Source organism: Syngnathus leptorhynchus, chromosome 2 (assembly GCF_054491065.1).
Source record: "Syngnathus leptorhynchus isolate UIUO chromosome 2, UIUO_Slep, whole genome shotgun sequence".
Taxonomy (NCBI): Eukaryota; Metazoa; Chordata; class Actinopteri; order Syngnathiformes; family Syngnathidae; genus Syngnathus; species Syngnathus leptorhynchus.
In genome coordinates this window covers 5732321-5757794 of record NC_141196.1, presented here as the reverse complement: position 1 = coordinate 5757794, position 25474 = coordinate 5732321, and the positions used below count along the sequence as shown (strand labels likewise).

Here is a 25474-nt window from a genome sequence, read left to right as displayed (position 1 = left end):
GCGTTCGTGGACAAAGTGGCGGCTCAGGTGTGTGCGCAGCGCAAAGGCGCCGCAGCGGCGTCGGATGTAAAACATTGTGACGCGAGGTCACCGAGACCAGTCGGGCGTCAAGACCGGAAACATCCCAGCTTGTGAAGACGTCAAGTCCACTGCCGAGACGTGTCCGCTCGCCAGATGTAAATCGCAGCTTACAAGGTGAAGGACACTCTCGTGAAAGATGGACGATGTGATACGAGTGAACTGTGCTTCAAGAGTGGACTTATGAAGAAGGATTCCTGGAAAGTCACCCCTAAGTGGCCGTTTCAAACCATAATGGCAGACTTTCCGTGTCTTCTACGTCATAACACGTTGAGACATTTTGGTGGGTCTACCCGTCGACTTCATTTCATGTTCCAAAATCAAACGAGCCTTGCGTGCAGAATTAAAATAAATAAATAAATACAAAAATAAAAAATAAAAAAATAAAAAAAAAATAAAAAAAAATTGGTTGGGTACAACTACTATGTCACTTTAGCCCAACAAGTTTGCATAAAACCAAAATGGTGGACTCCCTGTGTCTTTGCAGTCATGGCTATATATTTTTTGTGGGTTTACACTCTGTAGATCAGGGGTGCTCACACTTTTTCAGCATGCGAGCTACTTATAAAACAACCAAGTCAAAATGATCTACCTACACGCCAAAAAAATGCAAAACATATAACTATTTTCAAATTTATTAAGGATTCTTTGTATGTACAATGTATCTTGTTGTACATTGCATAACTGAATAGGCCAATATTGCATAACACACATAATACATATTTAATTTTTTTGTAATTATGCGATGATAGGCTGACAAAAAAAAAATTAACGTCACGCTGCGATCGACCAGTACTGCCTTCAGGGGCTGAATTTTCAAAATTGCATTTTTTTTATATCTGGAAAAATCAGTGTTGATTTAATAATCTCTGAAGAGAAAGATGTATTTAAATTTTGACATTGTATGATTAAAGGTATTACTTATTATGATACAATCTTATATACAAATAAATTAGTTGAGGCCCTGCTAGTATAAAAATGTGCTCAAAAAATAAACAAATAACAGAAGCATCAAGCAGGAATGTACCTGATGGTGATGAATGGCTGAGTTTTGTCTGATCCGAGCTGGCTGGGTAACATGTACTGCAGAGACGGCGCTTGCAAAATGGAGCGTAGCGGCGGCGGGTGCCGGCGCCATCTGCTGTGTAGTAAAAAGCATGTTATTGTTACGTATTTGTCGCTTTTTATGGCACTGTTGTGATTTTCACACAACATAAAAAGATGCACAAGATTTTATTGTGGAAAATGTCCTGCAAAGACCTAACTTGTCTTCTTCTTCAGCATCTGCTGTCCTCTAGAGTCAATGCTGAGAAACACATTTCTGCTTAATCTTAGTTATTCTGATCATTATTTTTTGATTGATATAGATCAATTGTCATTCAGACTGTAATATATATGAATGAGGTCCAATCCAAAGCGGGCATCCAAGACAGAGATTTTTTTTGTTGGCTATGCCAGCGAATGTGGGTCAGAGTTTGATGTCAAAACTGGAAGAAGATTGAGAGAGAGAGAGTTGAAAAAAGAAAATATTCAAGTTGGTAGACACGTTGATCACAACAGGACATATCAAAATGCTCCAAATTGAACAGGAAGACGGACATTTTGGTTTAAAGGTGTCGTTTTGGGTGAATCTTAACCAAGATTTGGGTGAGCAGGACGATAGCGTGATGAGGCGTGTCCATCAGAATGAGCTGGCTCGTTAACGCCGGTTGGAGGGCGTCGGCGGACCGGGTCGGGACGTTCCCGTCTGGTCGCCGTCTCTTAGTGGCAGAATGGCAGAAAGGGGTCGTTTGGCGCTTGAGCGAAGCGCGCCAATTAGCTGAGCGCTTTGTCGGCGTGGCAACAGCATCATTTTGGCCCAGTGACGTCAGGAGCTCGTTTAACGTCCATCTGCTCACGTCCCCGACAAGAGCGACCGTGTCGGAATGAAACACAGAATGTGAGCAATGAGGAGGAGGAGGAGGAGATCCAGGTCAGTGCATGAGAGTCAATCTTTACCGCGGGAGTCATTTTAAACCTTGGGGCCATCTGACGCACACATCTGCTACAAAAGAAATTTGGCAGAAAGAAGGTGCAGCGTTTTAGTCGCTCTTGTTACGGAAGCTGTATCGTGTTGAGACAATTATATATGACGACCATTACATGATATTTTGATTCGCTTGTCGATTAATGGATGAACAGAGTTCAGAAAAGTTGGAATCGCAATTTCTTTAGTCTAACACCAGGGCATCATTTCAAATGGACAGTGCAAAAAAAAATAAAAAATACACAAATATATTGTGATAAATTTGCTCTGTAACACGGGAAAAAATTGGTAAAAATGCTGATTGTGGTTTTCGAAAATAAAACCGATAATCTAATTTCAAAAAAGAAACAGATATTTACTGTTGAGAGGCTGAAATTTAAAGAACAAGATCTCAATTGAAAAAATATGGATAACAAATAACTTGATAATCGATTAGCTATAAATTGATAATTTACTACACGTCTAATTGAGTTTGCGTTTTGAGATTAAATCTGGAATGTTCCATTCCATCTGTTTCCCCTACTTTCATTGATCATTCCCATTTCCTGTCTCAATGTTCTAACCATGCCACCAAATCTCAGTCATCCCTCTTCCACCGCTCCCTCATGCCTCCAAGCAGCCGGACATTTTCTTTGACTTCCTCATCCCGATGAAGATGATGTCGGTTAAGAAGCTGACTCATCGTTATTTTTATTTTTTTTACGACGTCCACATTTTAACGAGAGAAGCTAATAACCAACAAGCGGCGCTGAGTGCACATAAAAACTCCAACATTGCAAATGTACTCACCCCCTTACATTTGACTGTTACTGATGGATAAAATCACACCCAGTCAACCACACACACACACACACACACACACACACACACACACACACACACACACACACACACACACACACACACACACACACACACTCATCTTGTCATTGGTTGCCCCGCAATGAGGATGTAACCTTGTACAAGGTGTGAGGTGTTAAACGTTCGGCCTCCCGTCGTGAGGACATGAAGAAGGCCAATCTGAAAATGGGGCTTTTGGCTACGGACCAACACACACAAACACACACACACACACACACACACACACACACACACACACACACACACACCCACTGCACTATTTCAACACATTACAACAAATGGACAGCACAGCTTGAAGTCTTCAAACTTTATGGAGGAGTGTTATTTAAAACGCAGTATGAAAGTCCACACACATACAAAAAACAGGCACACACACGCACACAAAGTAGGTTTTATTATTGTGCCGTCGCTGATGAATGCGACGCCGCAGGGAAGTCAGAGAAAAAGACAAAGGCTGCGTTGGCAATGATTCACTCATTTCCTACTTCCTCATCAAGATACAGTAGATTTGATTTCTTTTTGTAGAATGACAAAAAAGGCCCCTGAAAATAAATGGTGATAAGTGAATTAATGAATGATTCCAAAGGCAAGCAATTGCTCCATTTTCCATTGTCTTGGATGCTCCATCCTGCGCTTGCTTATCTGGCTGGGGGTTGGCTCACTGGAGGCAGCATCTTTAGCAGAGAAAATTTGACTTTCCTCTCCTCAGCCACTTCATCTGACTCTTTCATGTGGATCTCAAGACAATCTCAGGTCAAGTGAGAGACAAGTTTCATCCCGGGGACCAGCATAGCAAACTCATTTCCCCCATGCATATTCGGAATCTTATTATTTTTTTTTTTTTGGTTCTGTCTGTCACTATAGACCATTTCCAGTCCACAAAACACGTGCAGACTCTACCATAGCGGACCCAGCAGAGAGTGTAGACCCAGTCACAGCTGAGACTAAAACTGCACTGCCCACCTGAATCTGACATTCAACGAACCAACGGATCTTCGACAAGACCAGCTAGTCCACCTTCCTTCCTTGCATTCATTGTGTGTTTGTGTGCATATTTGCTGATTTAATTGTCATTTGAATTGAAATGGATTATTTGCCCACGCACTATTCAGCGTTCGGTTCTCTTTCTCAACTGTATGAAGCAATTTTTATGGTGTTTTGCTCGCACCCCGCGCTCCGTGATGGATGTCACCGTGGCGCGTGGCATTAACGACGGTGAGGCGGAACAATTAATTAATTATTAATAAATCACCGTGGAAATGTCATTCCTCATGTAAAATGTCATTTCTAAAATGAAACATGCTTCGCAGCTGCGGGAGAGAGACACATTTCAAATTCACTCTGGTAATATTGCACGCATGCACACACACACACACACACACACACGGATGCATGAAGATTGTAAATAAACCGTGCGTGCATAAAAGGGGCAACGAGCATCAATAAAGTGCTTGCCTGCATGCAGAAAAGCGACATTCAACTTCTTCATTCAGGGGGACTCTCGTTGCTATTGAGTGAGTGTGTACATACAAAAACCCAATTAACACATGTGCTGGTTGCGTAAATTAGTTAGGCCGCTGTGAATCTTGGATCTTAAAATTCGTCCTTAATCTCTGCTTTGACTGGTTTCGTCCAGTCGGTAGATCTTGGGTCATCCAGGCCGCTCCTTATAGCGAGGTTCCAGGATAAAGACTGTCTGGTGGTTGTTTTCCAACTGATCTACATTAAGATTTGTTTTCTACAGCTCTTTATAGCCCGTTTGCGATCTGTGAATTCCCAAGATATTATGCAAGCATCTGTTAAATAGCTCTAAAGATTACGTTGTTTTGTGCTCCTATGAGTTTGTGTTCTGTAGAATAAGACTGACTTGACATTTGAACTAAAGACGTAGAATTTGTTCTAGAGAGAAACCAAAAGACGCAGACCAGGACATCTGGGAGAAGAGATCAGAACTAAGAAAAAGCCATGTAGTAAATTACGATATATGGAATGGGGTATGAATCCCTAAAATGCCAAATCGCGGGATCCGAACCAGAAGATCTCGACCAGGAGATACAAAGATCAAGACCAGGTGCTGATCTGGACCAGGAATTGTATGCGCTGGCAGATTTACATCAAATGATCAAGAGATCTGGCGGAGGTCTGGAACAAGTAATCTACCACCAACGCAAAAATCTGGATCCGGATATCCAGACTAGGAAACCTAAAGCAGAATCTCTGGGTGGCGGAAAAATGGGAAACTGGCTAAATTGGCGGCACTCGTAACCCAACAACCCTACGCAAAAGTATTCCGTTGAGTAAATGTAACGTATAGTACGTAAAGTGTGCATGATCCAATTCCCTGCGTTGACCTTGTCTCTGCTGCGTCCTCGCACTCCCTCCCCTCGCCCTCCATCTTTCCCGCTTGCTGACGACCATCTGGCCTCAGTCAGCCATCTTTAATGGCTTCATCACGGGCCGCGGGAAGCTGCTGAACCGAGAGCACTGATTGGCTCGACGGACCAGCGCGCCCGTAACCAATGAAATGCCCCCCCCCCCCCCCCCCACCACTTTGGGCGGCGCTACGGTGATAAATGAAGCCTGCAGTGCTGAACGGGCCCGGTCGGAACAAAACAACACAAACACCTACTCGGCACACAAACGTCAATGGCAAAAACTATACAGCACGACTAAACAGAACCATCACGACATAGAAACAAAACTACTATACACAACCACCAACCCGAACACAGAACGTTACGCCTCAGAACCACGACAAAAACTCTCCGCAGAGAACTTTTGTTCATTGAAAATCCCAAAAGAGACATTTCTTCGTCACATTCATCTTTGTGTCCGTCGCTTTCCAGGAGGCGCCGATGGTCTCGCGGGAAAAGCGTGAGGGGGAAACAAAGCAGGATATGGAACAGCCAGAACAAGAAATAAATCATCCTGCTTCTCCCTCATGCGGCAACACAAGAGAAAGACGACGACTTTCTCACACAATCTATACAAAAGCCGTCTAAATTTAATTCAAATTCATTCTTATCTCGTTTATAATTATACAATATTTTTGCCTCTATAAAAGAAAATATATTTGGCGCAAGCACTGGTATTAGGGCCAGGACAAGACTCGAATTATTTTACATAAAGTATGAATGATAAACACTGCATTTTATATGATGTCTGCTGAAAGATGGAAAATTGTTATCTAAAAATCTCATAATATTCACTCACTAGATTAACGCTACCGTTTATTTATCAGCAGTTGCAAAGGCTAAAATATATTTGCCATAAGACGGTCATTGGGCACAATGAAAGTGAAGAATATCTTCAGTCTTCAATTAAACGATGACTTCAATCAACTTTAGCAGCACTTTAAGCACTAAATCTAAAGTATGTGTGTGTAGTTAAATGTGTGTCTGTCACTATTGTATGTGTGTGTGTTAGATGAATTAAATTCACATGGCGCTCCAGAGACTCGTCAGCCTCTGATATAAGTCAATAGACGCTTTCTCCATTTTAATCTTTCTTCAAATAGTTTATTATACCCAAGTGCGTGCATGTGTGTTTGTTTGAGTGTGTGTGTGTGTGTGTGTGTGTGTGTGTGTGTGTGTGTGTGTGTGTGTGTGTGTGTGTGTGTGTGTGTGTGTGTGTGTGTGTGCTTATGAAGGCGAGAGAGCCAAATGGGATCTTCCTATGTGCCTCCAGGCAACTGTTGACTGTGCTGGAAAATATTGGACTTGTAAATAGCTGACGTTTCAGTGTGCCTGTGCCACAAACAAACACACACACACACACACACACACACACACACACACACACACACACACACACACACACACACACACACTCCTCCACTCACACGCTAGCAGGCAAATGAGGACTTCCCGTCATACGATGTCAACTTTTCCTTCTATTACCACAAAACATCCAATAATTGACACGTGCGCGTGTGTGCATGCACGCATGCACATTCCGTGTGATTGACTGGTGTGCCTTCTGTGTAGGAAGTCAAAGAAGTCTCCATTAAGCATCTGAAAAGATCCCAGCTTCTTTCATAGTTTTACTTCCTGTTTTAGGTCACGTCAACTTCCTGCTCTCTATTTGTTCCATTTCCTGATCTGTGTTTTTGCTTCCCTTCCTGATTCCTGATATTCTGTAGACGTCTCATTGAGTCAACTCGATGAAGTCTGGTTGAATATTTTTTTTTCTCCAATGTGGTAACTTGGATCTCTCAGTACACTTTTCCTGATCGGAGGTCAGAAACCCCAACCCGGACCACTTTCCTGGAATGGAGCATGAACTCCTTTCTGCTCCAGTTAGCTCCTTTTAATGTAAGTTCCACTTCCTCCTTCCTATTAGCCCCTCCCTCATGCTAGATTCTCTTCCTGCACCATTTTCTACTTCATTTTAGTTCTCAGATGTTTATAAACAATAATGCTTTAATCAATAAAAAAGATTATTTAAAAAGTTGTTGACTGATGTGTTAACTTTTTATGTCTTTTTGTCTCTTAGGGCCAAGCTAGGCGGTTAACACGTTCATTAGCTTCCTGGTGTTAAAGAGCCACGAGGCGTCTTTTTACAACATTAAAATGTGTGAATTATTCAAGACCTTTTGCATAATTGCAAGAGTTTTTTTTTTTTTTTTTCTTGCTGAGAATTCTTTCTCACGCTAATGTGCACTTTCACTTGATAAATGATCCCATCTATCCACCAAAGTTCTTGTGGTGCAGCAGAAAACAACAAACACCATTCAACCTGTGGAGCTTCCATCAACAAACAAACATCAGAATTGTAATAGTCTAACAAAACAAATCAGCTAAATTACTGTCCTCCACTTAGTTTAATTCTCATCTTGTTACCGGTCCGAGTCCTGGATCTTAAGCGACGACAGACCTAGCCAGCCCTAGTTCTGTTTCATAGTCATATCCTAGTTTCAATCCCGACCTCGGTTTTTGTTCTTGTCTTAGTTCTGGTCCTCATATTAGTCATCTTCTTCGCAGTTCCATTTATGACCTCAACCTGATCCTGTACTGAAATCTACTTTTAGATCCGATCCTTGCTTTCGTCCTCTTCCTCGTTAGGGTCTTAGTCCTGATCGTAGTCATGGTCAGAGGCCTGGGTACTGGGCTTGAGGCTGTGAGCTTCTGGTCATCGATTCAATTCCCACTAACATCCATTGTGGGTGCTCACAATAGCGTAATTGTGGAGGGAAAAAAAAGACAAAATGAGAAGAAACGGTTGAAAGAAGGGGACATTTTGGAAACTTGGGTAATGTCAATCAAAGGTGCCAGCCAATCACAGCCGAGTGTCGACTTCCAGCGACCTCGGCAGATAGATGCTGAGTCAAGTCTGAGGACGACAGCTGCGAAGGCCAGGGCAAAACATACAAGGAGACAAATGTGACGCTGATCAACGATACGTTAGCCAATTAGCTTGACAGCGTCCTCGTTTGTCCCGTTTTGGTCGACGCAGCTGCCCGAGGGAGTCCCCCCCGCCGCTGGCTTTGAAATGCAAATGAGGCGGCGGCGTGGAAAAAAGCTAATGCCTGCAGGAACCACAAATGTGTGTCACATGGATGTGTGATGGGCGGGGCCACCGTGCTGTTAGCTGGCGATGTGTCCGGCTGTGCGGGGACCAGATGGTAAACTCTCAACGGGTCGGCGGCATCTTGGCGAGGAGAAGAAAGAGGAGGAGAAAGAGGTATCTGCTTTCAGGGATTCCAAACCATAGACTTCAAATGTGAATAGACTCCGCCTCCACGTTGCTGCGTCCGCCATAATGAGTGTGTCATAACGGCCAATGCAAGTCAATGGACTGAATTTTTCCAGAACCACACAGCAGAAAAGGCCTGAGCCACTCAAGGTTTTTTCAAGTAAAGATGCGGAACCTGATCTACAAGCTTTTTGTGTATGTTTATACATAACCGATAAATACCAGTATGATTCTGATCTCCAGGTACCAAATGCACGCGACATCTCTCCATCTTCACATTTCCACTTTGGCACTCCACTATGGCAGCAAACTTGATGTATGATTTAGCGCTCAAGCCAAGTCTATGCAAATTTGATGTCTATGTTCCAAATGTGATGTTTCCCACCGGGCTATCAAACAGATCCTCTGGATGAGGCCAGTTCTAAAAATAGCGTGTCCCAAAGCTACCCCCTGAGCTCCCCTTTCAGGTCTTGGTACTTCCTGGAAGTAAAGGTTTCCAAACCAATACGATGAATGACTTCTCTTAGGTACTAGCTTCCGAGCTGTAAACAAACATTTTTTTCTTGCAGTTTCAAATTTTTGAACTGTTGATGGAAAGAAATATGTTTTCGTCCTCGTAAGTGACTGATATTTTGATAAAGGATGTGGTCCAAGATAAATTAGAAGACAAAGATATTCACTTCTATTGAGTCCGGCGGTGCGTGGTCCATCCCACAAAGCTGGCAACCAGTCAGCGGAATGCAAATTTTGTGGCCAATCAATCTCTTCTCTTTGGCGTTGACTTGGTCAAAGAAATCAATACTTGCTGTTGCCATCAGCTCCCCTGCATCAAGGAGAACACGCAGAGACCATCAGACTTTTCCTTTTGCATCACAAGGCTAATCATGCTAACTGCTAAACAACTTCCCAAACCAATCAAATGTACAAACATCCGCATGGCATTGTGAAGATCCCAAAGTCCAAAGTCAAGTAATGGACTAGCTGGCGGTCTATGCCACAGTAGATCCAGACAAACAGTAACTATCAGGACACATAGAGACAAAAGAATAACAGACTGACCGAAGGACAAATACTGATAGATGAGGTGGGATCAATCTTTGAGATGTTTTTATTTATTTTGTCAAGTCAGGTGTTTTTTGTTGTTGCTTTGATCCATCCACTGAATGCTGATGAATACATCCTGTAGATCGATTAAGATCTAGTTAAGCGTGCTTAGGTCTGCTATGCTCTACGAACCTGATTCAAAATAAAAGAGTAATCCACTTTGGGCTACTGTGATTCTATCGTCTTTATGACTCGGGTCGTTGTGATCCAAAACAATGCTATGTAATCCCACATGATCCATCGTAATCCACTGTGATACTCTGCACAGTGGATTGATTGACTCATGGGCGATTCACTCCGCGAAGACCCAAATTGATGTAAGGGGGACATGATAGGACTCGGATCGGACGGAATAAAAATATATAAACGCTTCCAAAGTCTATGCTTTAGTAATAATGAGGGTAAATGTATGTCGCGCTCTCACTGGCTTCCTGCTGGAGTGAAACATCAGGGGAACACCGGTGGCGTGCTGATAGTGGAAAGGGGAGGGGACAAAGACTGAGGATTGGGTAAGTGGTGGGGGAAGGGTCGAGGGGGTTTGCACCTGAGAGGCTCAATGATTTATTGCGAGGCGAAGCTGAAGCCAAGTCGCCGGCTCTAATTAGAAAATCCTGCACAGGCAGCAGCCGCTTTTAAATCTCAATGCCGTTAGACTGCGGCACCATCCAGATAGCCGCGTCGGCATCGCCGCCATTTTGATGTCGGCGTGCACCGGGCGATGCAATCTATTGTGACTGATTCAGAGTTGAACGTCACACAACTACAAAGTCACTAAAACCAAAAAGGTGCAATCTTTTGTTCTGTGATCATGCTGAAATATTGTTTGTGCTTTATCTGAATGATCAACTGAGCTCCCAAAGTGCCTGTTTTGTTGTTAAATGTGTTCAAAATCCACTTGTGTCTAAATAATAGCTGAAATATAATATTGTGAAATATTCACACGTCTTATTCTTGTTTGTCTGTCACCGCTTCATTATGTTTTTTTTTACCATACAATTTCATATAAATCTGCAGGGCACAAAAACATGAACAGCTTGCTGCTAATGGTTAAAGTTTGGATACTTGTGGTGCAAATGTTCTACATTTTCACTACGCTACCTTGAGGTACTCCATTTTAACGTTTGTAGTTCAAGATGACAATGAAGCCACAGATCGACTAGTAAACATCCTAACGGGGTCACGCGTTTCTAATTACGGATAAAGAAAATGAAGGAAAAGTGCTGAGTCACGCTTGGTCATCATTTAAGTCATCGAGGGCATCGTCGTCTGTCGATAACATGCGTGATAACACTGACTAAGCGGCAGGCCAATCCCGTTTCTATAATGTAATAAATCACGACAGCAGTCCACCAGAATTCATCAGCATGTCCAAGAGATATTTGAGCTAGTAGTTCAATTGTTTTTGCTGTTTTCCGCCTGTCTGCAGCTTCATCAGTAAACAGAAGCTTCCTGCTCATTCTCTCACCTTGGTCTCGTGAAGGGGATGGCGGGGAGGTGATAGATTGTTCTGCCCCCGCCTCAGTGGCGGGAAATTGCTTTGTTTTGTTAGCAGCCGCTGCTGAGCGATAGAGCGCCATCTCTCTTTCTCTCCTTGCTTATCTTGGAAATATGGAGAAGAAATGACTAGCGCAACGGGCTGAGACGTGCGCCGCATGCTCACCGCCGCCGCATTAAGATAAATCACGTCACATACGCATCATAACACACGCGAGCGTAAAGAGGGATTGTTTTTTTGTTTTGGTTTTTTTTGCTCAAACAACATGAAATGCTTCCCCAAAGTAAGAGTGTATTTAAGTGTAGGAATTCTCAAGGATAAACAGTCGAACAAGACAAGTCGGCGACAAAATCAATACGGACAAGTCGATGAATTTTAGCTAGGTAATGTGACATATGGCTCGCAATTTGACAGCAAATCCAGAAGTAATTCAAATGATGCGCATGGAAAGAATGTTTGACGAATACGAGTCGAGACTAGGCTGATTTGAAACAGGTGAAAAGATTTTAGCCAGGTTCGGAACAGATTGATGTCCTTCTCATTGATCTTAATTTGGATAGCATCACTTGGAATATGTGAATATGATGGTGTGTATTTCCGCCATGCAGGTCGCAGGTCATCTTGGCGTTACGGCCGTAGAGGACTCTTCACTTTTGTGACCTTTTCACGTGACTTAGCTGTATCGGTACAAAGGTTTGCGTATGTGCATGTGTGCTGTGCTTGTCCTTGGGGCTGACGCGTTGGTCTGCAAAATGAAGTGACAATGGAGGCAGCGAGGAGCGTGCACGTGATGCGCGTTAACGCCAAGTGGGCGCCTCTTCCCTTCTTCGCCCCTCGTTTACGTGACGCTCAACATGCTGCCAGGCCGCTCTGTCGCAGCAAATTACAGGTACACACACAAACACACACACACACACTCCCGCTAAGTACTTATCACCTAAATAAAACTGTAGTGACACCAGGAAACACATCAGCAGAGTTTCAGGGGATGTGTTGTCTGGTTGTGTGTTTGTGTGCACCCGTGAGCTAGAAGCCACTTTTAAGTTTGACTCAAAATTAAACTTTGTTGTTAGACTAGGATGAGGCAATATGACCTTTCCCCCGGAACACCTGATTTCCGATTTCAATTGATTTTTTTCCCCTCTTTGATGATCACAAAAACAAATAAACAAAAAAAATCAACAATCATGACATTATTCTAGGGCCGTACCTATTCCAATATTCTTGGAATTAATAATCCTATTGATTTATAGTGACTGTGTTGTGGGTAGACTGATGGCCCGTCATGGCAGTACTGTTTGGTGTTAAAGGTAGATTGATGTCCAGTGGTGGTACTAGCAATTGAATTCTGGGTAGGTTGATGTCTCGTAATGGCAGTAGTAGTCATAATAGTAGTAGTAGTAGTAGTTAGTAGTAGTAGTAGTAGGTAGATTGTTAGTTAGGAGGGTTCATACTGTGTTTAGAATGTTGTCCAGTACTGTTAGTAGCGACTGTGTTCAAGGTAGATTGTTGTCAAGTAACGTGTAAGAAAGCACTGAAAAAATGAACAGGCACACAACACAGGCACACAACACACACACACTTAATTGCAGAAGATTCCAACACAGTCGATCAGGGGATAATCTTAAAATCAACACACACACACTTAAACACACACATTTGGGTGACAAAGTACAGAGAGAGCTGAGGTGAGGTAGACGCTGAACTTGATCTTTTTTCAATTTCTTGTCACGACCCGGATCCATCCATCACGTCCACACTTGGCTCACCAGGCTGACCTTGCAACCCTGACTGTCGGCTCACACGAGTGTCACCCACACACACCAACGCACACACACTTGAGTAATACATACGCTTTGCTGAGATGATGCTTCTAGCAAGCTAAGTTAGCATGCTAATACATCCCAAATGACGATAAGCATCACGTCGTTGATGGAAACCCCCAAGTTAGCATGCTAAGAGAAATTGCTGGATTAAAATGTGAAGAAACGAGATTAGAAACAGATCAATTTGACCAAGCAAAATGTCATTACTGTTATTCAACAAATTGTATGAAAGTGACATGACGCTATGAGCACGACATCACCATTTTCAATTTCTATTGCACTGTGGTTTTGGCAGCCAGTCGGGTTTTACTTGAGGACACATGATTGTCTGCTAGTTTGTGTGTGTGTGTGTTTGTGTGTGTGATTGCATCCAATAGCCTTTGACAGCTTAGTCCTGCGGTGTTTAACGTGTAGTTGCCTGAGTGTGAGTCCACTTGAATACAAAAACAGTGTTTGTTTATTCATGAGATTCAAGGACAAACGTGTTTATGCGCTCTACTCGATAAAACACCAACGCTCTCCGCTTAGCCGTTAGCAAAGATAGCATCAATGCCGCTACAGACGACAACAAAGCTAGCCTAGTTTAAGATAGGAGTTGACGCCTTTAGCGATGCTCGGCGACAGAACATTTCTACTCTTGTTTATGTACGCCGAGACTTGGAAGATTTATGTCCTCCACCGACTCCAACATACAATCCCCGATCTCTCCACTTTGACTACTGCTAGCAAAGAACTCCGATATGATTGAATTGATGGTTAACAGAAATGTGACAGAATCAGAATAATGCAAAAAAAAAAAAAAAAAAAAAAGAAATATATTGTTTACATTTTTTGTTTCAAGTCAAATAACAAAAAGAATCTCAGAACTAATTACATTTCAGAGTCAAGGTAGCACTGTGACATAATTTAATGGAAAGCCACTCGATCGGGAGATGCGGCGCTCATGAATAGGTTAAGCGTGTCGTCCAGATTGATGAGACTCATGAATGATTGACACAGCAGACGTTCGGCATCACTATGGGCCGCGAGTTCGATCCCTCCCGCACCTGCATCCACTCCTCATCCATAAACAATCGTATTTGCATTCTTATGCACGAGTCAGTGTCGAATCACCGCTTGCACATAAGAATGTCAAATAAGAGCTATTTTTTCAACTTTATTGATCTTTTGATCAACTTCATTGATCTGCGGCGCACATATCCCTTCGATTATATTTGATGATTGAGTACCCTAACTCAAGCGTTAAGGCTGTTACTTTCACTTCTGCCATACATGAACATGGAGGAAGTACTTCCTGTTTGCCATGCCTCCACTTCCTGCGTGATTGCGGCAGCAGCATCGACTGTGAGGACGTTGCAGATGTCGGGGGATGAATTTCAAGGCGAAATGCGGACGGGATGCATTTGGAATATGGAATCACATAGCACCTCCACCGACCGCCCCCTCCCCTTGGCGGCCGTCAAGCTTTTACTGCTGATTGCAGCCCCCCCTTCCCAACCTCCCGCCTTGCCTGCCGTGTTTACGACGACCACGTGACCGCCTCCTTTCCACTCTCCCGCCGTCCATCACTTTTGTCTCAAACGACGACGAGACGCATTACGGATGGGACGTCGTCAAGGTGAACCTCCTCGTCCCCCCCCCACCCCAACTCGTTCGCCCCTCCCACTTCGACTGACGTATCAGCGTCGTGTGGTCGTCCACAAATCAATGTAAGAGTCTCCGCAATGCGACGCGTGCACAAACCACAGCAGCGCCGTCGCTTTCCTCACTTTCTCTTTCAACACGTCAACTTGAGCCTTTTGAATTCTGGCGGCCATCTTGAGCCTGGTCAAAAACACAATAACAGTTGTGATTGGCTAGTTAATTGTGCACTATGTTTGTTGTTTGTAAAATGTTTTAATTTGTATTGCGGACTTGTGTCTAGTGGCCGAAATAGAGAATAAATAAAAATACAAGACAAACAATCAAGTTAATACAAAAAAATCAAATGTCGATTTCATGAAGATGGATAAAATGAAACTAAATCAAATCATTTTTAGATAAGCAATAATAAAATGAATAGCATAAAAATCCATCCATCCATTTTCTGAACCGCTTAGTCCCCACGGGGGTCGCGGGCGTGCTGGAGCCTATCCCAGCCATCAGCGGGCAGTAGGCGGGGGACACCCTGAACCGGTTGACAGCCAATCGCAGGGCACACAGAGACAAACAACCAATTGCACTCGCACTAAGGGACAATTTGGAGTGCTCAATCGGCCTACCAAGCATGTTTTTGGGATGTGGGAGGAAACCGGAGTGCCCGGAGAAAACCCACGTGGGCCCGGGGAGAACATGCAAACTCCACACAGGGAGGGCCGGAGGTGGAATCGAACCCGCACCCTCCTAACTGTGAGGCGGACGTGCTACCACCGAGCCGCCAAGATACATCATTTCGTCGTAAATTATATGTTAACACGTCGGATGAGGAAGACTGGAGACAGTCGAAACTGTCAAGCCGGTAACATCTAAAATTCTGACTTGTCTGAACAAAAGAACTGCCTTATATAAAATAAATAATAATTCATTAAAATTCTGTGGGTCTTTTAAAGAGGAAAATGTAACATTTTTAGTGCGTGGTCATGTTTGGCATGTTGAAAATGATTCCCAAGGCGATTTGAATGAGCCCAGTGCTGAGAATTTCAAATGGGAACGATGTAAATGAGAAATGTTGAATGTGCCATTGGGGAAACCATTAATTTTGGGGATGGAATAAAATGCAAGCCCCCCTGGAGTGAATTTCTGGAATACATTGGAACAGTGAGAATTGGTTGCAAAATGTTGACGTTAAAGAACGCCCAAAAAGTGTGAGGAATAAAACGAGACAGCAGAAGAATCTGCGAAGGTCACCAGTCTTCTTCACACAATAAATACATGTAATAAAATAACCACAACAAAACTACAAAATGAATTCCGAGGTAAAAAAAATAAAAAAATAAAGATAGCTAAAAAAAAAAAAAACGTCAAAGACCAGAAACTCTTTTTAACGGCTCATTTAAGTGCAGCCACATTTTGGCCAGGCGTGTGTACGCTAAATGTGTGTGTACACGCGCTTGTGTGCTTTCAGCGGAATCTTCTTGCGGTTGGGCATTGGACTGACAAGCACGCGGTGCTCAAAACACACTTTTGTGTTCCAAATGTCCCTTTTCTTGCTTGTCATTTGTCAACATTTGTCATGAGCTGGCGCCGACCTTCAACTACCAGCACAGGTCATTCACGCACTCACGTACACGCCGCGTCAGTGCGAGCGAGCAAGAAGTCGTTTTGCAGTCGATAAAGGGCGTTGAGCAGCACGCACCAACCCTCTCGCCATTTAACCTGTCACAACCGCTTTAGCTGAATGGAAATAAAGCCCGGGTGGATGCGGCGGCGCGTGGCGTGGCGTGGCGTGGGTGCAGCTGCGGCGTGACACTGGCAGCTCGCCGCCTCCGTCGCCGCTTTTGTTCATACATCCCTCCAACATATTGCAGGCTCTGCCTGACCCGCTTGCCAGCAGGGCAATCCCAGCTTGTTTTTCTTTATTTTGGTCCAAATGACTTGATATTGTGACATCATTGTAATAAAGCTCATTGTGCATAGCGTAAGAGACGCCACATTATCGTGAAGCTCAGTGTGTTGACATAGCGGTCGGTGTAGTGCAGGGGTGTCAAACTCATTTTTTTAGCTAGCTTCTCTCGGAGGGCCATTATGACTGTCAACCCAAATAAACGTATGAGCACCTCATATTATATCCAGTAAAAGCGATAAAACAAACTGATAACTCGTTTTCAAATCAGACGAGTAAAAACTGGTCAAATATATAAATATATAAAAAAAGATATGATTAAAAGTGAAAACAATTTGCTATTCTAGTAATGACACACAAATTTGATGCGCAATTTGTCTTCGCGGGCCACATAAAAGGATGTGGCGGGCCTTATCTGGCCCCCGGGCCTTGAGTTTCACACCTGTGGCATAGTGTAACACCCATAGCGTGATATGACGTCATTAGGTGACCTTGAACTGTCAAAACGTTGCGGTAACATCGCAGTGTGACATTACACCCCAAAATCTCGCTCTCAATTCTAAACATGCTTTAGTTTGATGTTGTAATATCACTATTCACCAGGAGATGGCAGACATGGTTTAGCTGCTCTTGTACTGAAATTTTGCACTGACTGGATATTTTATACGTGAATTATATTAAAAGAGTGCATTTGTGTCATACATCTGGTTAGCAAGTGTGTGGTCCTATCGGGCTCCCTAGTAGCACTCATGAAATAAAAAAATCTGAGCCCCCTCCATTATTCAAGTTGTCCAACCCTGCAGTGTGATATCCAGTATGACAGAAGAAAGCTTTAAGGCTTCATGGCGTGACATCAGTGTGTCATGACAGCAAGACGTTGTATCGTATCGCCATAGCGTGAAATCGGATCAATGAATCGCCCCAGTTCAACGTCACGAAATATTTTCACGAGTTTTTCATCGGAACGTTTGGTCAGCTCAGTGATTAATGGAGGAATGCTATGACCATGTGAGTTGAATCCATTCGCGTGTCACGTACGTTGAGATTGAAAAGTGGCCACGCGTCGGCGAGCTTCCCCTGCAATCAATAAGTCACGCTTGTCATTTTCTCCGTCGTCATCCTCACGGCGCTCTTCTGTTCTTCATCACGTGCTGGATTCACGGCCAACGCTAGTTTATTGCTCAGCCGGCTGGCAAATGTATTTTTCCAATTTACTCGTCTGAGCTGCTTCCAAACTTCGATTGAGTGTGTGCGAGTGTGTCCGATGCGCACGGGGACAGTCTGCGGCTCAGCAAATGGAAATTGATCGGCAATTCATCTTGTTAATTGTTTTCTGATCAGCAAGTATTACCAAGCTCAACTCTCTCGCAAGTCTTATTACCGTGGCCAACTATTAACGATTTCTTTAACCGTGGTGAACTCTGTTACACGACTGACTTACGACAGTTAACTCAAGGTTAAGACGCCGATTCTCCACTTATCCCGTCCATGATGAGGGAAAGAAATTCCCACTTATCTGATGAGTGCAAGTCGCAAGTCGCAACTCGGCGCCTCGCGAAGGCGGCGGCGTAAAAGGGGGGTTTGGAGTTTCACACCAGCACGCAGCAGTACTGAGGCTTGAATGTTTGATGAGGACACGGCGGAGGCATTTCCCGCCCGCAGGAGACAAATAGTGAGCAAACGCGGAGGCAGCGAAGCCGGCGTGCGTTGAGGTGCGCCCCCCCCCCTCCCCTCCCTTCCCTTCAACTGCTAAAGCGACCTGATGAGTGTTGTCAGCTCCACTTGGGCAATGCATCCGTTTTGGGCCTTGGACACGCGACGCGCTTCCTCGTGTCCTGGCTCGTCCCTCGCTAACCTCGCATGTGCTTCACCTTCTGGCAGCACAGACGGGGCACTTACTGAAAATCTCATTTGTGAATTGTTGTTGTTTTAACCATGTTAGCACTCAACGCAATGTCTTTACTACCACAATTGAACGACAATCAAAGTTCACAGCAGTCTTTATCATTTACTAATGGACAACAATCAATGCAAAAACGAGTTTCTACCAATGGCAATCTACCCGCGACAGTCATGACTGGAAAAACTTGCCTCCCACATTCACAATTACCACTACTGAACAACAATCTTCCCTCAACAGAGTCACAACTAGCAGTTTCTCTTTCACCATTTTATTTTGTCACACTGCTCTTTATTTTCTCCCTGTCACGCTAACGCGCTACATGCGTCCACCACGGGAGTCATGCACTCATCAGCGGAGTCGCGCCGACGCACTCCGCAAGCGATGACCTTTTCAAGCCGTCAATCAAAGTGACAGAGGGCAGATTGTCAAGCTCACATGATTTTGACTGACGGGCCTTTTTCCAGCCCGCGGTCTGTCCGTCTGTCCTTTTACCAAGTTTTTTTTTCGGGCTTGTCACTCAAATACAAAGGAAAGAGGCTGGAAGAGTGGGACGGTTACCGCGGCAACCGGCAATGGCGAGGTGCCACCTCGTAGAAGAAGACAATGGCAAGGTTTGCACTTTTGCAGGCAAAGCTTCCTATCTGTGGGAGGAGGAGGGGGGGGGGGGAGAATTTAGGAGGAAAGACGGGGGGGCAGTCAGGCTGAGTGATGATGGAGCCGCGGAGCAGATGAACATCTCTGAGGGGACGACTGCTCCATCAATCATACGCCGTAAATCTTCAATATCCATCAGCATCTTCAGCATCCATCTCACTGATGGCCTGCGACGAGCCAGACTGAGGGGGGGGGGGTCAGACGAGAGAGAAAGAGGGAGAGAAAGAGGAGGAGAGAGAAAAGGTGAGATGGAGAGGGGGATAGCAAGGGAGCGAGTTTGGCGAGGAAAAAGAGAAGGGAGGACAGAAAAAAAAGAGACAAGTGAGAAAAAAAATGAAGTGAGGAGACACAGGGAGGAAATGGTGAGATAGGAGGAAAAATGAACGCTCGGGAGAAAAGAAGGGAAGGAGGAGATAGGGAAACAGAGAGGATGAGAGGCAGTTGAGAGGGGGAGAACGCTAGAGAAAGAAAAAATGAAAGCAAAGGGGAAAGAGAGTGAGAGAAAGAGATGAAAACAGATGTGGTAGGGCGAGAAGGAGAAAGACTAAGCGAGCGAAAGAGAAAATCGACAGAGGAAGGCCTCCATCCATCGGCTCAAAGGGCCGTTGAGCACTTTTTATCGATGGAACTGCAGCAGCCGCGCACGCGAACACGCACGCGAACACGCAATTAGACGAGTGGAGGCAGCCTGGCCCGAGGCGGCGAGTGCGAGTGCTTGCGGGAGGAAAGCGAGAAGGACTTTTTTTGGATTGCACTGCTAAACCTTGACTTGTCAGGGGAACAAGTTCTTATATTCGCTACCGCTACGTTTGGGCAAGACGTAAAGGAAAATTATTATTATTATTATAAGCTCCTACGATGCCCTCGGAAATGAGCAAGGAGAGGCACGCATGGTCGCCATTTTGAAGTGACAGCACTTACAACTCCAGCATCTGACATCACCAACTCTCTCTCTCTTTCTCTCTCTCTCTCTCCATTAGCAAGTCTCTCACTCACACACACACACACACACACACACACACACACACACACACACACACACACACACACACACACACACACTTTTATCATCTAACACAAGCTGATGTCTTTTGCCTTGCCAGCTAAAAAACATGCTCCAGCACGGGTCATGATACTCTCATTCATATTCCTGCAAGTATGTTGACACACAACACCCACGCATGCACACACACACACACACACACACACACACACACACACACACACACACACACACTTTAAATATTGAATGCACATATCAATGCACAGAAACCTCAACATGAATTCCATATACGAGCATGTACACACGCTTGAATGAGAGCACGCGAGCACACCCACACACACACACATACGCAGGTAGGTTGCTGTGTTGATCCGACATAAATATTTCACCAATCTCTTCTTTTCATTGGGCATCTTGTGAAGTTTCCAAATAATTATTTTGAAAATGATGACTTAAAAATGAGAATAATCGTGATCGAAACACGTGGGAAACCGTTGGCCAGTGGTGAATGTGCCCTTTGGCCTCACCGGCCTGAATTTGTTCTGACGTGAATGTCTGGAGCCACCGCTGGCTGAAGGTTAAAGGGGAATTTCCCGAGATGCAATGTGGTGTCAATTACCCAGCTTGGAATCATTCAACATAAGGAATACAGATGCATGGATGGAAAGACGGTCAGATATGGAGAGACATGCAGACAGATGGACAGAGATAACAAGACAATTGGGACTGCTCCTCACCCGTTTCACTTTTTGACACACTCACGCCCAAACTTCCTCCCTCACCCTTCCGGCAAACATCTCTCAATGATGTCGCCCTTTTCTTCCTCACCCTACTTCTTTTGGACCATAGTCCTTTTTTTATAGTCCTCCCTCTGAAGGCCTGAGGAAGTGACATCACGGTGAGTGTGAATGTGCATGCATGTCAGGTCGATGTCATCAGTGAAGTCTTTGACCTTTAAGGTTTTGCTGTGAAGACAAGTGAACTCACTTCCAGTGTGACAGACGCATGTCCAGTCCACTCACTCGCTCGTTTGCGCGCTCACTCGCTCCCTCACTCCCTCACTCACTCACTCAATCCCACAAAACCTTCCAATTTCCATCTCGTCCAGTGTTTAATGATGAGCTAATGCTAATGATGAGTTAATGAATACGCGCGTTCGCTCATATCGCTAACCACCACGACGCAATACTCGCTATGCTACGCACCAAAAGTATCCAACTGGCTCGTACATGGAGACTCAAGACCAATTCAACAAAAAACAGCACCAGAACAAAACACAACAAATAGCGATTGAATCACATCACATACATCCCATTATAACCTCCCTCCTCATCCACACCATCGCATGTAAATAAGAAAAGCGAGCAACGATGTCGATGGTGCGAACAAAATGGAGGAGAGTGTGACGCCAGCGACCCTGGGGGCAAAGTTCACCGACTGACGACTCAAAGTGTCACTGTGGAGAAGGTTGACGCTTTTCAAGCGTGGCGCCAAGACAACCTCGAGCGCAAACAAACCTCCCCAAAAAAGAAAGAAGAAAAAAATGGTCATGTTTGAGTGCAAATGTCAAACGTCACGCCCGCCAATCTCGCCAGTTGGCTCTCAATTGATGTTGATGAGGTCACCACTGACGCCTTACAGCGCCTCCTACTGGAAACAAAGGCCACAACCAAATGTAAACTAGTAGTCACTAGTCCAGTAAGCTCAGCCAATCACAAGCTGAGTGGAAAAGACACGATTACAACGAACAAACTGCAAAGTGGACACAAAAATGCTCATAAGATATTTGTCATATGTGTGATGAATCAATTATCAAAATATGATTCTGTCTAAAATGTCGATTTGGGTCCGGCCCGAGGAGGCATTTAGCTAACAAAATGCACAATAGAAACAAAACAAAAATGACCACAACACTAAAAGCTAAATATGTTGGTCTGTGTTGTCGCATAGCCTTTGGGCAGCCCCGAGACAAAAAGCAACATTTTCTATTTTCTTTGAGAGACAAGCTAGCGGCGAGCGACACGGCGTCAACATATTTAGTACCCGGCTGGCATGCACGGCCGTGTGCACGCACGCCGGCGCCACAGGACAGGCGGCCTATTGGTTTTAGCGACTGTCACTCCGCATTAAGCGTACTCACCCTCAACGGCGCCGGAGGCCCGAGCCTGCTTTACATAAGCGCGGATGGGTTTTACAACGGACACAAACACAAAAGTTTACCTAGAACCAACCACCACAAACATATACGACTAACGACAACCAGATTCCTTTGCAAATACGACACCACTTTAACTCGGACCGTACACAAAATGGGCATCCATTCGCATATTGGCCCAATCGGAATTTTCTAATTCTTGTCGCATTGGCTCACAGAATATTTGTCTGTGTATTTTCACAAAGGAGGAGTGTTTAGATGGTGACACTTCTCCGAATGTGTGGTGTTGTGAGAGTGCGCTATGTTAAGGGACTAGATAATGAGCACTGAATTAAAACAATCAGCCAATAAAGCCTGTAGCTAAGCATTGTTTTGACACTTTTGTCGTTATTTTACTGTTGGCCTCCCTAGCACAAAACAATCTTTTGTCACCTTGGATGCCGAACAAGAGATCAGGTTAGCTTAGTGCTAAATAACGAGTGTTAATCAATCAATTCAAAATTAGAGCAAATAAAAAACGGTACATTTAGAAATAACCCCTTTGTCATCATCATATGATGACGGTACACATTCAAATTGATTGGAACTCGATAGCCAATGTCAACATTATTAGCATCTGGCCATTTCAACCTGAGTAAAATGCACCAATAATTCTGAATTCAGGGAAGTGGCTGGCTTCCAGTGGTTCCCCAGCAGTCAGGGTTGAGAATAACCCTTTGTGTATGCCGTGTGCCACCCGAGGTAACATCATGAATCGTGAGCGGCGGGCTGAATGGCGGCCACGGCGTCACGTCAGATAGCTTCTGCTCGCTGATGTGGCCACCGGGGCCTACGACGCAAAATGGGGGACGTGTTGCACAACGGCTACAAGAACATTCCCTTATGCGTAAACCTCAATGGATGCTTCAACAGTCAACCAAGGATACATTTTAGCACAGTCTAAAAATAATAAAACGTGTTGTTTGCTATTGTGTAATTTGTATGAATGTGTCAAATGTTTTTGTGTCACTTGTTAACAATTGGTATGTTTATTTGTGTGGGTGTGTTTGTGCAATTTGTGATTGTGTTATTTTTGTGTTCCGTGTGTTGTAGGCGCGCATATTCATGTCTTAGTGTCCATTTTGTGCGTGTTGGTATTGATATCAGTTGTGTGTTTATTTCTGCTTGCATGTTGCACACACAAGAGTTTGGTTCCTTTGTGGCTGCACATTAATCATATCGGTCAGGCACACACACATACACATACACACACACACACACACACACACACACACACACACACGCTTGTGCAGAAGAGTGTATTGTACCTTTTTGTGTGCGTCTCAGATTTCCTTGTCTTCTTGTTTATGAATTCTGTGGAGCTTCCAGGCTTCTTAGTGGGAACGGTGACATTGACAAGCCAAGAAAAAAGACAGAAAAAGGAAGGTTTTAAGAAATTGTTAAAAAATAATAGAAATAATACTAATAATGAGATTTGAACTTCAAAATGAAGTCATGGTGCCCCCTGGTGGTCATATTATGGAACGTTTTTTTTTTTTTTTAGCTCCATTCTGCATCGAGCTTGTCTTTTTTAAACGTTCCAAGAGATATTGATAAGAAAGTGTTCCTCCTAATCACACTTTAACAGTGGCCAAATTCAGGATTAATTTAGGTCTCTTTCTTTGGCTAACTTTAGGTTTCGATGTAATGAACTGATAGTTTTTAATGTCAATGTAAGGCGGAATGCACGTTAGCAACTATTCAAAACACTAGTTGGCCGCAGAATTGAGCTTACGTAAAAACATTATGAATACCTTCTCCTGCGTAAAACAAATGGGGAAGAAAAACTCAACCGGCGTCACCATGTTGGAATTTGCTTCTTCGAAATTGTATAGGAGCATTTGGATTGGGAGAGCCGCCATCTGGTGGACAAATGCTGACCACCGAATTTCAAAGCTAATTTATATAATTCACATTATTTGAATGAAGATGCCAATTTCTTTGTACGGCAAAGATGCAAAGTAATAAGACAAAAGTACGAGACAATTCATTCGAATTTACTGCAATAATAGTTTGTTTGTAATTATGAGTTATTGTGTTAGGGAAAATTGAAACAATTCATGTAGCACATGTTGAGAATACCTGAAATTCTCACAGAATTTTGCCATCACGAGTGAGTGAGTGAGTGAGTGAGTGAGTGAGTGAGTGAGTGAGTGAGTGAGTGAGTGAGTGAGTGAGTGAGTTTTTTGGAAGGATTTCTTTTTGAAAATACTACGTGTGAAATACAACCCAACTGTGCTTGGACGGCGCAAATCTTGAAGCCACTTTGAACATTTCTTTCATTCAGTCATTGTTTTTGCCCACCAACCAGTAGAGGGGGCCACACGCTTTGACCAAATTCATAGCATACAAGTCCAAACCAAAGACAAATCAACAAAGGCCAAGACAAGTTTGCAACATTTTCTTACTAACATCTACTTATTATATTAAAAAAAAATTCTGGGGAGGAGGCTGAACTTGAGAGTCATTACAGCGCAATTGCATGATAAATACACAACAGGCAACAAACATCCCATCTATATTAGGTCTATAATTAGCAGTGCGCTACCGAGCTGCCTACAATAATAAATCGTGGTTAGCACGTCCACCTCACAGTTCAGAGAGTGTGGGTTCGATTCCACACCTCCGGCCATCCCTGTGTGGAGTTTGCATGTTCTCCTCTTGCCTGCGTGTCTTTCCTCCGGGCACTCGGGTTTCTTCCCACATGAGCAAAACATGGATGGTAGCCCAATTGAGCACTCCAAATTGTGTCCAAGTGTGAGTGCAGATGGTTGTTTGTCTCTGTGTGCCGTGATTGGCTAGCAACCGGTTCAGTGTGTGTCACGTCAACTGCCCGATGACGGCTGGGATGGGCTCCAGCACACCTGCGACCCCCGTGGAGAAAAGTGCTACAGAAAATGGATGGACGGATGGATATATATTTTTGGGAGACTTAATTGAATTAAGAACATTTCAATTTCATCCAATTGGCACCAAAATTCAATGTGGTTTGTTTGGATCTGTTTTGTTCTGTTCATTGTTTAAAAGTCTGATGAGCTTATATGGTTGTCATTACTTTTCTTTTGAATTGAGCTCCAAACATTTCTTGGCCTTCA

The 25474-nt window shown here is 44.0% G+C and overlaps 1 long non-coding RNA gene across 2 annotated transcripts; it reads right to left on the bottom strand.

Moving 5' to 3' along the window:
- Window positions 1-863: 863 nt before the first annotated feature.
- On the bottom strand, window positions 864-24237 carry LOC147060426 (uncharacterized). Of its 2 annotated transcripts, none has more exons than XR_015065488.1 (3): window positions 24134-24237; window positions 23648-23709; window positions 864-1219 (listed from the first exon to the last, which is right to left on the bottom strand). It is a non-coding gene; the product is annotated as an uncharacterized LOC147060426 (long non-coding RNA). The 2 variants fall into 2 exon arrangements; XR_015065487.1 differs by having other exon boundaries at window positions 23648-23712; window positions 24134-24209.
- Between the last annotated feature and the right edge of the window lie 1237 nt (window positions 24238-25474).